We start from the raw sequence: 15,109 nt of genomic DNA on the forward strand, positions 1-15,109 counted from the left end.
CCAGTAGCATAATGTTAGTAAATATTACAGTAATATAGACTCACTAGAGCAGATGACTCCAACATCTCGACTATGAGAACATTCAGCTCGACTCCATGAAGAGATGGAACATTCTGAGAGTTTGGTTTCATTCCCATCACAATCAAAAACATCAGCCCAGATTTTAACAGTTCCTTCTCTAAACCAGTCTGATCCCACAACAGACACAGCAATCCCACAATTCAGCTGTCTACAGAGGACACTGGCAGCTCTCATATCCCAGCATGCATCACACACTGTGCCCCATTCATTGACGAACTGAAGCTCCACTCTTCCAGAACAAGAGTCTGAACCGTTTACCAGCCTGAGATCTGTGTAACCTGGAGCAAAAACACATTTTTTACTGAAACTAAATATAATAAAAACTATAAAATAAATAAATAAATGAATAAACCAAAAAAACAACAACAAAAATAGAGATATTCTGAGTAATTTTCTGTTTAATATGGTCAAAGATCTCAAAGTGTGGTATTGATCAAACAAATTAATTGTAGCATTTAACAGTTGGAACTGTATAAAGTGGTTATTGTTTTTACCAGAGCATATCAGTCCTATGTCATTATTATGGGTACAATTTATATTTGAAGCTGACAACGAACAGTGTCGAATGTGTGATTCATTTCCCCTGCACTGAATCTCTTGTGTCCACATCTGAGCGTCTCCTTTGTCAAAAGCAGCTGCTCCCAGCACCTGTACAGGAGCCCCACAGTCCAGCTCTCTACACACAACCTCTGCATCCTGCTGGTCAAAGACAGCGTCACACACTGTGTCCCATGTGTTCCCCTGAAGTATCTCTAATCTCCCGGAGCACAGGTGGAATCCATTGACGAGTCTGGGGTGGTGACCTGTGTTTATTTTACATAAGTAAATATCAATGTAACAAAATGTGTGATTTGCTAATTATTTCACTATTGAGATAAACATCAGTTCCTTTAAATATTTTTTTTTATAATAAAACATTTAAAGCAATTATACCAACTGGCTTACCTATGCATATGACTCCAGCATCTTCACCATGACCACAGTCACTAACACCCCATCCTTCTGATCTACAGTTCTTCAGTGTTGACTCTGATCCACTACAGGCCACTTCATCCATCCAGATCGATCCTAATCCTTGTCCAAAACGAGCACTACCCAGAGCCTCTAAAGCCTCTCCACATCCCAGCTCTCTACACACCACTGCAGCATCAGTCATATCCCACTCATCATCACACACTGTTCCCCGCTGACCATCATGAAGAACCTCCACTCTACCAGCACAGCGAGTGTTACCACCAACCAACCTAACAGTCTCAAAATCTGTACATGAAAGAGAGAGAAAAAGATGTAACCACCTACAAGAATATTGCAATGTTGAGAAACATAAGATATAAAAAAAAGTTAGTGAATACAAATATCTACGTACTTCAAGATGGACGAGAGAATATTACAAATAATCCTCTCATTAAATTGTTAGCCTGTAAAAGCTCAAAGTTAATCGACAGTTAATGAACTATTGTCTTAAGATAAAATTTGTAGATTGTACTTAGACATCTATTCAGTTTTAAGAGATATAAGGCCAACATAGATAAACTTCTCATTTAAACAAGTATAATTTCACCTCTTGCTGTCTATTTTGTACTCACCAGATGTGGTTAGAGTGATTATAGTGAAGAGTAAAACGAGTGTCAGACATCGCTTCATCATCTTCTGCTCGTTACACGTCTGTTTGACTGTCAGCACAAGTTTCTCCTCTGCTCCCTCAAACACACTGAAGAAACTGGCTCCTGTCAGCCCCCTAAAGAGAGAGAGAGACTCACAGCTGCCAATGACACTCACTGTATTAGACACAACAGAGGAAATCATCAAACACAACCAGTGACAAATCAGAAAGCAGCATTTTTATTTTCTCCATATATATCAATAAAGTGTGAGCGCTGATGAGCGGGACTCCTCCTCCAGCGTGAAGAGACACTTCACTGAGGACAGACTCGTGTCAGTCAGAAGTCAGTGTGGAGATAAAGTCAGACTAAACTTAAAGCAGATTGATACAGAAACACTGCAGTTTATATTCAGCATCAAAACCTGAACCTGAACACAGCAGACACAAGAACTGATGACTGACTGCTCACTTACTGAAGCTTTATTTCAAAGTGATTTTTCTATAAATGTATAAATTAGAATAAACTGCACATTTTAACCCTCTGGAGTCTAAGGGTATTTTTGGGGCCTGGAGAAGTTTTGTCATGCCCTGATATTTGTGCTTTTTTCAGTTTCTTATAAATATCTAAATGGGTAAAGTCTAATATCACTGTAGTCAGCACAAACTGGGCTATAATAATATGTTAAATGCATGCATGTACATGATTGTATTTTTGAGAAAAAAATTTTTATGCATGGTTAGTGAAAAAATAAAAATGTTAAATTGCTTGAATAAGGCCATAAAACACATACATAACATTGGTTCCCGGGATTGTTGAGAACTGGAGCTTGTAGCCTAGAATTTTTCTTTCTAAATTATGTGAAAATCATCTTGTTTACTCATTCACAGAAAACAATATATTGATTTAAATTTTCTAAGACACTTTTTGTTGGTAAAAGTCATATGCGAGTAGGCGTGAACTATCATGAATATCATTGTGATTTACACCTGAGAAGAAAAAGCCCTGCATAATGAGCTGCATAATGAGCCTGTTGTTGTTGTTTTTTTTAAGAAATAAATGTGCACAATATTAGGTGGATTTTACGTCACCATAATGATGTTCTAATCTAAAGCACAATAAACAGTGTGTTAATACATTATGAAATTAACTGAACTGATTGTGTACAACAGCAGAAGGCTATTCAGAAAAGATCTGTAAATAAACATTGTATAATATATACCTTATATAAATTTGGCAACATATTAAACTTAAGACATTTGTATAAGCGTGTTTAACCCTGCAATGTGCAATACATCCAGCAGATGGCAGCATAACACCTCTTATTATAAAGAGCAGAGACAAGAGTCGTGTCCTTGTGTCACCACATGAGGGAGCTTCTCACTTTTTTCCAGACAGAATATGTTCATTTATTTATTCACAGCTACATTACTGTGGAGGGCCAGATTACTCAAAATTAAACAATTAAATAAATGTTGAAATATATAAATAAATTGTGGAATACATAATGAAATAATTAAATACATAAATGAATGCAGAGATGCAGAAATAAACATATAAATATTTATTTATTCATTCATAAATAATCTTAATTTATTTATGTATTTATTTATAAATTTCTTCATTTATTTATGTTTAATTATGTATTTATTAATTAATTCATTTATTTCCTCCCTCCACATTTAATTTTCAAGGATATGGGTAACGGTTGTGGGCACATCACTCACTTTTCAAACTCGATTTCTTTGGTCGTTGTAATTTATTATTTATTTATTTATTTACCATGAGCTATGGCTGAGGATGGTACAGTAAAAGATCTGTTGTTGACTCTTGCAGATGAAGTTGTCAATCAAAACGTTGACTATGACAACATTTTAATGTAGCTAACGCCCATAAATAGCGCTGGGTCTGTAGAAATCTCTGTAGAATGCTGCTCTCTGTGTCCAGTGACTATAAGCTTACCAGGTTTTTACATACTTTGGGGGAGATCACCTCTTTATGTCCAAGTCTTATGTAAATGCTGAAATTGGGGTTTAATAATATGTGAAATCTTGTTTATGCCATATCTTTGCTTTTTGATTGCTTTAAGCTAAATTTAAGTTTTAACATTGAACAACACTCTCTCATTGCACAGGAAAGCAGCCACACATGACACTGAAATTTGCAGATTATATGAGGAAATGGAGCATCAAATCATTAATGAAAAAGATGGAACAAAGGTAAAAACTTTTTTTTTAACTGCTGATTGTGCTTTTACACTACTGTTCTGCATTTCAGGGTCCGTAAGATTTTGTATAAAAAAAATAAGAAAGAATGAATACTTATATTGAGCAAGGAAGGACACATTAAATTGATCAAAATAACAGTGAAGACAATTATAATGTTACAAAGAAATCATCATATTTCAGATAAGTGCTGTTCTTCGGAACTTTGAACTTTCTATTAATCAAATAATCCTGAAAAAGAATTTATATATTTATTACAGCTTACACAAAAATATTTCAACATATTTTCAACATTGATAATAATAAGAATAATACTGAGTTTCTTCTGCAAGATCATGAAATGCTGAAGACTGGAATAATGTCTGCTGAGAATTCAGCTTTGCCATCAAAAGAAAAAAAAAACATTCATTTTAAATATATTTAAATAGAAAATAGTTATTTTAAATTGTATAATGATATTTCACAATGTTACAGTTTCTTATCAAAAATGTGCAGCATTAGTGAGCATAAGAGACGTCTTTCAAAAACATTTAAAATAAAAAACATACCATTCCCAAACTTTTGACCACTAGTGCATGTGTGCAGTTCATACAGCTGATATATAACCTAGTCCACTTCATTTCAAACTATAGTTTCTGTTTCAGTCTGTGCATTTGTTATCACTTGTTCTCAGCTTGGAGATAATGGTGCATTGTTAATATTAAGGCTGTCCGAACTGAAATTAACTAGTATGTTAACGCTTTCTTCCAGGACTCTGAAAATCTACAGTCGTGCAGTCAAGACCGACAGCAGCGGCTCAGCTGTAAAGAACAGGAATTGGAGCAGCTTTTCCAAAAACAGAGGAGGGTTAGTGTCACGATTAAACATTCATAATCTTACAAAATGTTATACTTTTGTGCAACTCACATCCTTCTAACTCACAGCTTTCAAGTCATTCTCTTCATGTCTTTATTTTTTCAGTTGGAGGGACAATGTTGTGACCTTCATAGCGAACACAAGGTGAGTCGACTAGAGAACGTTAAACTCAACGAGGAGCTGTCTCGTGAACTTGAGCACACCTGCGAGGGGCTTGTGTTGGCTCAGGAGCAGCTGGGCATTCTGCAGGAGCAGGCCTATCGAAAGAGAGATGTCAGTCTAGACAATTATTACATACAGACAGAGATCCGACCAGTGTTTTTGAGTCTCTCATAAACTCAAATACTTTTCCCCCTCGCAGGGAGATGTATAGAATCACAGAAGGCTTGATGAAACAGCTGGATCTAGTCAGGTGAGCTTGGTACATGCTCACAGATGCTGTATATAAAGACAAACAACTAAAATCTTAAATCAAATGTTATTTTTCAGAGAAATGAATAAACATCTACGAGATGAGCGAGACATTAACTTTATGGTAAGTTTACCAATTGTAAGTTTTTTTATACTTATATTTTCCATTTTTAAAATGAAGTGGAAAATATAAATTCTAAAACACACACACACAAAAAAAAATCACACACACACAAATATATATATATATATATATATATATATATTAGTTTTATTTTAAAAGTTATTTATTTTGTTTAATTAATTAATTTATGATTCATTTTAGTTTTGAAGAAGCTATAAAACATTTTTTATTGTCATAAAATAGTCCCATATTTCCAGTTGTCTTTTTTTCATTGTTTTGATGACTACTGTTACTCTAAATGGGGAAAATATTAATAATGGAAAATTAGTGGGTGTGCTGAAATTGTTTAATATATTTGTATATCTGTATATCTAACAAGAGCATTTAAAACAAAAATCTCCTTGTATTTCTCGACGGAAACAATGAAAAAATCCTCAAGCAGGCAAAGACTGAGCACAGCCTCGATGAAATACAATGAGAGGAAACCATCTGTCAGAAAGTGATAAAGCCTCACAAATATTCTCTTAGAATACCTACATGTATAATTTACTGACATGCAAACATTTATTCTCTCACCTCTCTCTCTGTCATTTTAGAGTTGATAAAGAGGAAGTGACTCAGTGCTCTAACAGGAAGACCCTCCTCTTACCAGACGGTCTCTGTTCACCCTTCACCACAGGGGATGATGGGAAGCCGGAGGTGGATGGGCATTCTGAAAAAGTAGCTGGGGACTCAGAAAGTGTAAATGTTGTGGTGGATGTGGAGGATGTGCCACTGGATGGACAGCCTCTATAAAGAGTCATATCCAACGAGGAGGACCACCTCCCTCACCTGCTGCAAGGAGACCCTCAACTTCTTCTGCATCAGCTAAGTAAGGAAGAAGAAGTGCGGGGCAAAGAAGAAGGTAAGGGCCAATCTAGAGACAAGCTCCCTGTTCCCATCCAACGCTTCCCATGCCTCTGCTGACTCTCCACAACCAGTTAGGGCGAAGAAGCCATCGAAGAAGAAATGGATCAACGGAAACATCCCATCATCTGGATGGGGTCAGCCTGTCGGAAAAGAGACCCTTCAGCAGGCAAGCATAACCTCATATGCAAAGATGTTGAATATCATAACAAAATGTTTACACGTAGAGATCATAAAGAGATATAGTAACAACTGTAACAACTTTTTTTTATTTTTTATTTATGTGTCAGAGAGAGGGCATAAAATTATTAGCTTTAGAAGCTAACTACGGTCCTTCAAGAACAGGTTTAGACACCACTAGACTATGTGCCATTTAACGCGTAAAAGTGTTTTCTTTATATGCACACTTTTCAACACAGCTAGCTTTAAACTTTAGATTTAAGAGGTCACTCAGAGTATTTTCGGCTGCAGGGCCCTGAAGAGGGATCTGCTGCATCTCCTCAGCAAATCTTTAAGGTCATTATGGTGGGAAATTCTAGTGTTGGCAAAACCACTCAGCTTCAACGCTTCTCTGATGGACAGTTTCATTCTGCCACGGAAAAGTTAAATTCATGACATTTGTCAAGTACTCAGAATTGGTGCTCTGGATTTAACCCATCCAAGTGCACACACAGCAGTGAGAAGTGAACACACACTCGGAGCAGTGGGCAGCTATATATCCAGCGCCCGGGGAGCAACTGGGGGTTCAGTGCCTTGCTCAAGGGCACTTCAGTCGTGGGTATTGAGGGTGGAAGAGAGCGCTGTTCATTCACTTCCTCCCACCTACAACTCCGGCCAGCACCAAGACTCAAACCAGTGACCTTCGGGTTACAAGTTCAACTCTCTAACCATTAGGCCACAGCTGCCACTGTGGGTGAGTTGCTCTCCTACTCCATGTGCAATTCACAATTTAATATGGTTCAGGTTAGTGTATAGACAGGAATTAAATCTTGACTTTGCAATAAGGGATTAGCAGGAAATACAATTTTGGTCCTTCAAGTTGGTTGCCCTTCTACTAGGTCTGCTTTTGTAACCAGTCATTTGCTGACTGCTGCTATCATCATCTGCACTGTGTGTAAGAAGGCTCAGGACACTTTCACTTCTGTTCACCAAAGGAGATTTATTGACAGCCATGCTCAACATTAAGTCTGTGGATTAACATGAACAATGTTTGCATCTCTCTCTCTCTCGAGGCCATTCCAAAGACATTCATCCCAACAGCATATACAATGACAATTGAGAAAGACAACATTAACACTGAAACATAGTATTAACATAGTACAAGAAAAAAACAAACAATAAGAGTGAAGTAACTGTGGATTTACATGAACAAAGTTTACATCTCTCTCTCTCTCTCTCTCTTCCTCTCTCTCATGGGCATTCCAAAGACATTCCTGTATGATATAATATTTTTTAGCTAATCAATGACTCAAAACCATGCCAATAGCATATCATACTGCCCATGTGACATTACTTCATATTCTTAATCTACTTGCGCATGAAACTTATAACAGAACACTGCATACAGTCTCAGGAGTACTTATAATAGGATGTTTTTTTACACTTTGCAAACTTAATTCAGCAATAAAATGGAGAGCTCTGATAAACCTCTCACCAGCATATCAATGCGAACTGAAGAGAAGCACGCACTCACTTGAAAATAGCGTCAGTAGAGCACAGACAGAAATTTTCAAAAAATTAAGGCCTCTAAACAGTGAACAACAGCATCGAAAAATATTGCTCGAAGAAAATAGAAATAAATCAATACAATAACAAATAACCCCTAATACAATAAAATGATTTTAGTGGGGAAAAAAAACAATGTGTTACATTCAAACTGTATTCACTATATCTCGTTACACTATATTGGATCAGATGGAAGGATTACTCCTCTCTCTTTTGCTGTTATGATTTATATGGCCACTGATTCACCAAAGTTTGCAACATTTGATATCTAAAGTTTGTGCATCATTGTGCATAACATTTATTATTTCTTAAAGGCTTTTCAATTAATCATGTTTAAATGTGTGTTTGTGTGTTAGTTAAAGCCCACTATGCTATATTAGATGGATTTGTTAAAGCAGGAGGCATCCCATGAAAGGGCTTGAGAAGTCACACTGCCTGCATTTAAACCCTGGCACACACTGTGACGGTTGGGTTTAGGAAAAACACAAGGAGAGGGTAGGATCCAATTGCAAGGGATGTGTTTAATAAAAAGAAGGGTAAATACAAAATAAACAGTCTTGTGAGACAAACAAAACAAAAGAGGGAACCGGATGAAACGGGAATTCGGAGGAACGAGAAGGTAAGGGGAAGTCTCGGGAGACGAGAACATAAGCACATAGGGTAAGGACTCCATACAGATGACAGAGAAAGACAGCTATACATAGGGAGACTAATGACAAAGGATTGTCAGCACCTGTGTGATTTAATTGGAGTGCAATTACTGTGAAGACGGAATCAGACTAGAGGAATTAAGGTGCCTATGGTGAAGTGCCTAAGGAGAAGTGAGCTCACTAGGGAACACCCAGGAAAACAGAGACTGACAGGGTGACATTACCCCCTCCCCTACGGAGCAGCTCCCAGATGCTCCACCTGAAACCCAGGAAAACCCCAACAGAAAAAGAGGTAGGAAGGAGGTGAAGCGGCGGCGGACTAGGGGGAGGGACGGAGGGTCAGAAAACAGAGACAGGAGAACCAGATAGCATGGACAGACTGAGACAAACAACCAGGTAGAATGGAGAGACAAAAGACAGGACAACCAGGTAAAATGGAAAAAACAGAGACGGAACAACCAGATGTAATGGAAAGGCAGAGGCAGGAAAGTGTAACACAAAACAAGGAGTCCAGGAGGGTGGTGGACCGGCGGAGGATGAAGGGGAGGGACGGAGGGCCAGGTCCAAAGAAGGAGATAAATAGAAAAACAAATGAAAACAAAAACACAAAAAACATTGGTACATGGGGGACATTAAGTGATGCCCACCCGGGCGGAACAGAGGGCCATCACACCCATGTGGTCAAGGCAGAAACCACCCCAGGGCGGAGTGGAAGACCACCACGTCCTCTCGGTCAAGGCCGGAGTCCCCCAGGGCGGAGCGGAAGACCACCACGTCCTCGCGGTCGAGGCCGGAGTGCCCCAGGGCGGAGCGGAAGACCACCACATCTTTGTGGTCAGCCCAATGGGAGGACGAAGATCACCTGTGACTGGCCTTGTCTCTGGAAAGTCCATGGTACTTAGTTCAGACTCTGGAAGGTCATCAGTAACTAGCCCTGACTCTGGAGGGTTCACGGGAACCTGACTCGACTCTGGAGGGTTCACGGGAACCTGACTCAACTCTGGAGGGTTCACGGGAACCTGACTCGACTCTGGAGGGTTCACGGCAACCTGACTCGACCCTGGAAGGTCAACAGGAACTAGCCCTGATTCAACAGGGTCAACGGTAACTAGCCCTGATTCTGGAAGGTCGACGGTGACTAACCCTGACTCTGGAGGGTCCACGAACACCTGACTCAAGTCTGGAGGGTCAACCGGAAACTGACTAGACTCTGGAAGGTCGATAGAAATCTGACTTGATTCAGGAGGAATAACTGGAACATGACTCGACTCTGGATGGTCAACAGGAACTAGCCCTGACCCTGGAGGGTCAACGGTAGCTAACCCTGACTCTGGAAGGTCGACGGTGACTAACCCTGACTCTGGAGGGTCCATGAACACCTGACTCGACTCTAGAGGGTCAACAGGGAACTGACTCAACTCTGAACAGTCAATGGGCACCTGACTTGACTTTGGACTGCCTGTGGAGACGCGAGACGTCTCTGCTTCGGGCACCACCTCTGGAACGGCCTCGGGCACCGCCTCGGTCACCGCATTGGGAACGGCCTCGGTCACCGCCTCGGGAACAGCATTGGGCACCGCCTTGGCCTCCGGAATAGCAGCGGGCACCGCCTCGGTCACCGCATTGGGAACGCCCTCGGTCACCGCCTCGGGAACAGCATTGGGCACCGCATCGGCCTCCAGAACAGCAGCGGGCACCGCCTCGGTCACTGCATTGGGAACGGCCTCAGTCACTGCCTCGGGAACAGCACTGGGCACCGCCTCGGGAACAGCAGCGGGCACCGCCTCGGCCTCCGGAACAGCAGTGGGCACCGCCTCGGGAACCGCCTCGGCTTCCGGAACAGCATCGGGCACCACCTCGGCTTCCGGAACAGCATCGGGGACCGCCTCAGGAACGTCCTCCTGGACGACAACGGCCCGCTCTGGAGCATCCTCCTGGACGACAACGGCCCGCTCTGGAGCGTCCTCCTGGATGACAACGGCCCGCTCTGGAGCGTACTCCGGGCTTTGAGGAACGGCAGACGCCTGTCTCCTCCTCCGCCCTCCATGATGGCGAGTTGGTGGCCCCTTGACTGGCGACTCAGGCGGTGAGTCGGCCATCTTGTGCTGTGGCGCGGGGCTGGCGGCCATCTTGTGCTGTGGCTCTAAGCTGGCGACCATCTTGTGCTGTGGCGCTGGACTGGCGGCCATCTTGTACTGTGGCGCTGGACTGGCGGCCAGTGCTGTGGCGCTGGACTGGCGGCCATCCTGTGCTGTGGCGCTGGACTGGTGGCCATCCTGTGCTGTGGCGCTGGACTGGCGGCCATCTTGTGCTGTGACACTGGGCTGGCGGCCATCTTGTGCTGTGGTGCTGGGTTGGCGGCCATGCCGTGCAGCGGCGCTGGGTTGGTGGCCATTTTGTGCAGCAGCACAGGACTGGCGGCCATCTGGTACCATGGCGCTGGCTCGGCCGATCTGCGTTTCCCTTCTCCTCTCGGGACATACTGGGGAAATGGCGGCCCTCAACCAAATCCCGGGTCGACGGGAGCCCACAGTGGAGATCGCTGCCGGACCTCCTCTCGACCGCTTGCTCCAGAGCGACCTCCCCTGGTCCCCCGGAACACCACTAGGCGAGAGCCCTCAAAACCATTTCTCTCCCGCTTGCTGGCTGGGGAGGAAATGGTCATAGACATCCTGCTGGATCCTTGGTGGATGGAGTCCTTCTGTGACGGTTGGGTTTAGGAAAAACACAAGGAGAAGGTAGGATCCAATTGCAAGGGATGTGTTTAATAAAAAGAAGGGTAAATACAAAATAAACAGTCTTGTGAGACAAACAAAACAAAACAAAACAAAAGAGGGAACCGGATGAAATGGGAACTCGGAGGAACGAGAAGGTAAGGGGAAGTCTCGGGAGAACATAAGCACATAGGGTAAGGACTCCATACAGATGACAGAGAAAGACAGCTATACATAGGGAGACTAATGTCAAAGGATTGTCAGCACCTGTTTGATTTAATTGGAGTGCAATTACTGTGAAGACGGAATCACACTAGAGGAATTAAGGTGCCTATGGTGAAGTGCCTAAGGAGAAGTGAGCTCACTAGGGAACACCCAGGAAAACAGAGACTGACAGCGTGACACACACACTGCACAGCAGACTGTCAAACACAATCAATTCACTTTCTGCAGAGTTTATAGCCTTTCACCCCAGAACTGTACAGTTTCATAAATAATCTGGACTCTTAAAAGTATGAATTTCATTGTATTAGGTACAAACAAACCAAAATGCATCTTCAAAAAACAATTTTAATCAATTCACTTGTATGTTCCACACAGAAATATTACACAACAGGCCATTATAAAGCAATGTCACTGTGCCCTGCAGGTATCGCAGCATTACCAAGCAGTTTTTCCGTAAGGCAGATGGCGTGCTGGTCGTCTGTGATATCACAATGGGGGACAGTTTCAGATCAGTCCACCCCTGTCTGACCAGCATACAGGAGGCCATAGGCGACCCTATACCTGTCTTGATCCTTGGCAACAAATTGGACAAGGAGAAAGAGAGAGAAGTGCAGACAAAGGAGACTGAGCAGAGGTGTGGACATCTCTTATGATGTCCATCACACAGTATATCATAGTAAAATATTAATAATACCTAAATTGCTTTGTTTTTATATATATACAACTTTAATATGTATTACTTATTTTAGATTATTATTAGGGGCCAAGCACCGAAGGTGCGAAGGCACCTATTGTGTTTGTTGGCATTATTATTCTTCTTCTTCCACCCCAAGTCTATGGTAGCCCATAGAACCGATTGCGGGAAAGTTGTATAATTTGGCACACTAATAGAGGACTGTCTGAACATTAACCGTAGCAAATTTGAAGTCTCTAACTCAAACTCTCTAGCGCCACCAATTGTCTAAACTTTCAAAAACTTGATGCTAATAACTCTTGAACCGTAAGCCACAAAATGAAAATTCTTTTTTCCTGTGATTCCTTGGCTCATGCCGAGTCGAATGGACACCGAAATTCAAAAATCGCAAGGCTTAGTTTTTTCGCTATCGTCAATTGTTCGTAAAACCTACTTTTTCGAACTCGTCCTAGGCCGTTGCACCGATTGTCACGAAAATTGAATCAGATAATCTTCAGACCATGCTGACAAAAAGTTATGGAATTCAAGTTGATTTCTCAAACCGTTTCCGAATAGCTCATGAACGAATTCTTTGAAAAGCACGCAAACGTGAACGTGAGGCTATATCTCCGCAACGGTTTGGCCTATTGAGACCAATCTTGGTGGGTCTTATAACAACCATTCCCTGGGACTACCTGCAGTGTTTCGGCGCTGTGCCCCCTAGTGGTCAGGAGATATGAAAAATGCATGTTTTTGCTCATAACTTCTGAACGGTTTTGCCAAAAATCACAAAAGTGGTGTCTTTAGATTCAGTGCATCATTCCGAGTCGAATGATTTTGGGCGTCGGCCATTTTGAATTTAGTTGTAAATTGCTGTATCTTAAGAATGAAGTTCCGTATCGTTTCGCAAATAATTACAAAAATGTCCGGCTCCATGCCCTGAATGTACACAAAAAAATTGGGGGCAGCGCCACCTTGTGGTCAATAGTTATAACGATTTTTCGAAAAATGCTAATAACTTTTGCATACATTAGCCTATTGTAACAAAACTGATGTTGATAGATTCCTTGGGTCATGCCGAGAACACCGATACCCCATTTGTCAATTTTGGCAAAATTTCCTGTCCGCCATTTTGATTCATGTTGAAAACCTACTTTTTCGAACTCCTCCTAGACCGTTGCTCAGATTTTCACCAAATTTGATTTGGATCATCTTCAGACCATGCTGGCAAAAAGTTATGGAATTTGTGTCGATACACGTAACTGTTTTCAATTAGCATACCAACGAATTTGCTGGAAAGATGCCAAACTGCATCTGAGGCTGTATCTCTGCAAAGGTTGGAGATATTTACACAAAACTTAATATGTGACATTGTCACATCACATTGACCACGCCACATCATTGTGGTCACAGCGCCACCTATTGGTCAAGAGTAATAAACCAATCAATAACCGCTAATTATTACATTTCCAATAATGCTAATAACTTTTGATTGCATTAGCCTATTATCATGAAACATGTCTCAAAATGTTCCTTGGGACATGCCGACAAAATACATACCAATTATGTCATATTAAGCAAAACTTCCTGTCCGCCATTTTGATTCATGTTGAAAACCTTTTTTTTTAAACTCATCCTCAACCGTTTGTCTGATTTTCACCAAAATTGAATCAGATCATCTTCAGACCGTGCTGACAAAAAGTTATGGATTTCGTGTCAATAGACGAAACCGTTTTTGTACAGCGCTGCTTCAGATGTCAGGCATCTTCACAAAATGAGTCTGAGGCTATATCTCTGCAAAGCTTTGTTGTAATTAAGCCAAACTTGTGTGTGCCATTGTCTAACATGGAGAATAGGCTCACAGACACTCACACACAGAAATGAAATGGTTCAACTATTATATGAATAATCAATAAGCATGATTACACACACACACACACACACACACACACACACACACACACACACACACACACACACACACACACACACACAGAGAAGTACATGCCCACACATTTTGTTGTATGTAGATATTTGAAATAAATTATAGGTGACACACAACTCACAGAAAGACTTCTTTTCTTACATTTCTATGTCAGGTTTCATTGCATTCATATTCTGACATAATAGTAAACATTTGATATACATGCATGAATAAATTGTTGAACTTTCACTCAATGTGATCTTAAATGCTTGAACAGTAATATTAAATAATAGTAATATATATTTTTCTAGATGAATCAATCATCGAGACAATGAACTGTAATGTTTTAGTCTTTAGTGAGCCCATTAGTGGTCTTCCAGTGACATCTAGTGGTCGTAAATGCAATTTATCATACAACACTGTCTCTTTAACCTTTATAACTGTTATATGTTGTCTTAATTTCATTCCAAAGAAGCATACGCAATTTATGTATAATTTCACAGTCTAGATAATAGTACTGCACTGATTTTAAATAACCTAGATATGGCTGACAGTAAAAGAATAGAATAGAATTACAGACACACACAAACATGAAATGTTTAAACTAGTATATTAATACTCAATAAGCATGCTTAAACCCACACACAGATGCACACATTTTGTTATATATATAGATAATTAAAATAAATGATGGGTGATAAAACCTATTGCACGTCTTCTGTTTTTATGGGCTTCTATGTCATTTTTCAGGTTTCATTGCAATCATAATCTGGCATAATTATAAACATTAGATATATCTGTATGAATAAATTGGTAAACTTTGACTCAATGTGATCTGAAATGCTTGAACAGTAATATTAAATAATAGTAATATACATTTTTTCTAGATGAATCCCTCAACAAGCCCATAAACTGTAATGTTTTAGTCTTTACTGAGCTCATTAGTGGTCTTCCGGTGACATCTAGTGGTTATAATTGCAATTTTTTATTCAACA

At 40.8% G+C, this 15,109-nt stretch overlaps 1 pseudogene; it reads left to right on the plus strand.

Annotated features, from left to right (window-relative positions):
* The first annotated feature begins 3,472 nt into the window (after nucleotides 1–3,472).
* Nucleotides 3,473–7,321, plus strand: LOC113081295 (uncharacterized; annotated as a pseudogene).
* Nucleotides 7,322–15,109: the final 7,788 nt, after the last annotated feature.

This window comes from Carassius auratus, unplaced genomic scaffold (genome assembly GCF_003368295.1).
Source record: "Carassius auratus strain Wakin unplaced genomic scaffold, ASM336829v1 scaf_tig00033656, whole genome shotgun sequence".
In the NCBI taxonomy this organism is placed as follows: domain Eukaryota; kingdom Metazoa; phylum Chordata; class Actinopteri; order Cypriniformes; family Cyprinidae; genus Carassius; species Carassius auratus.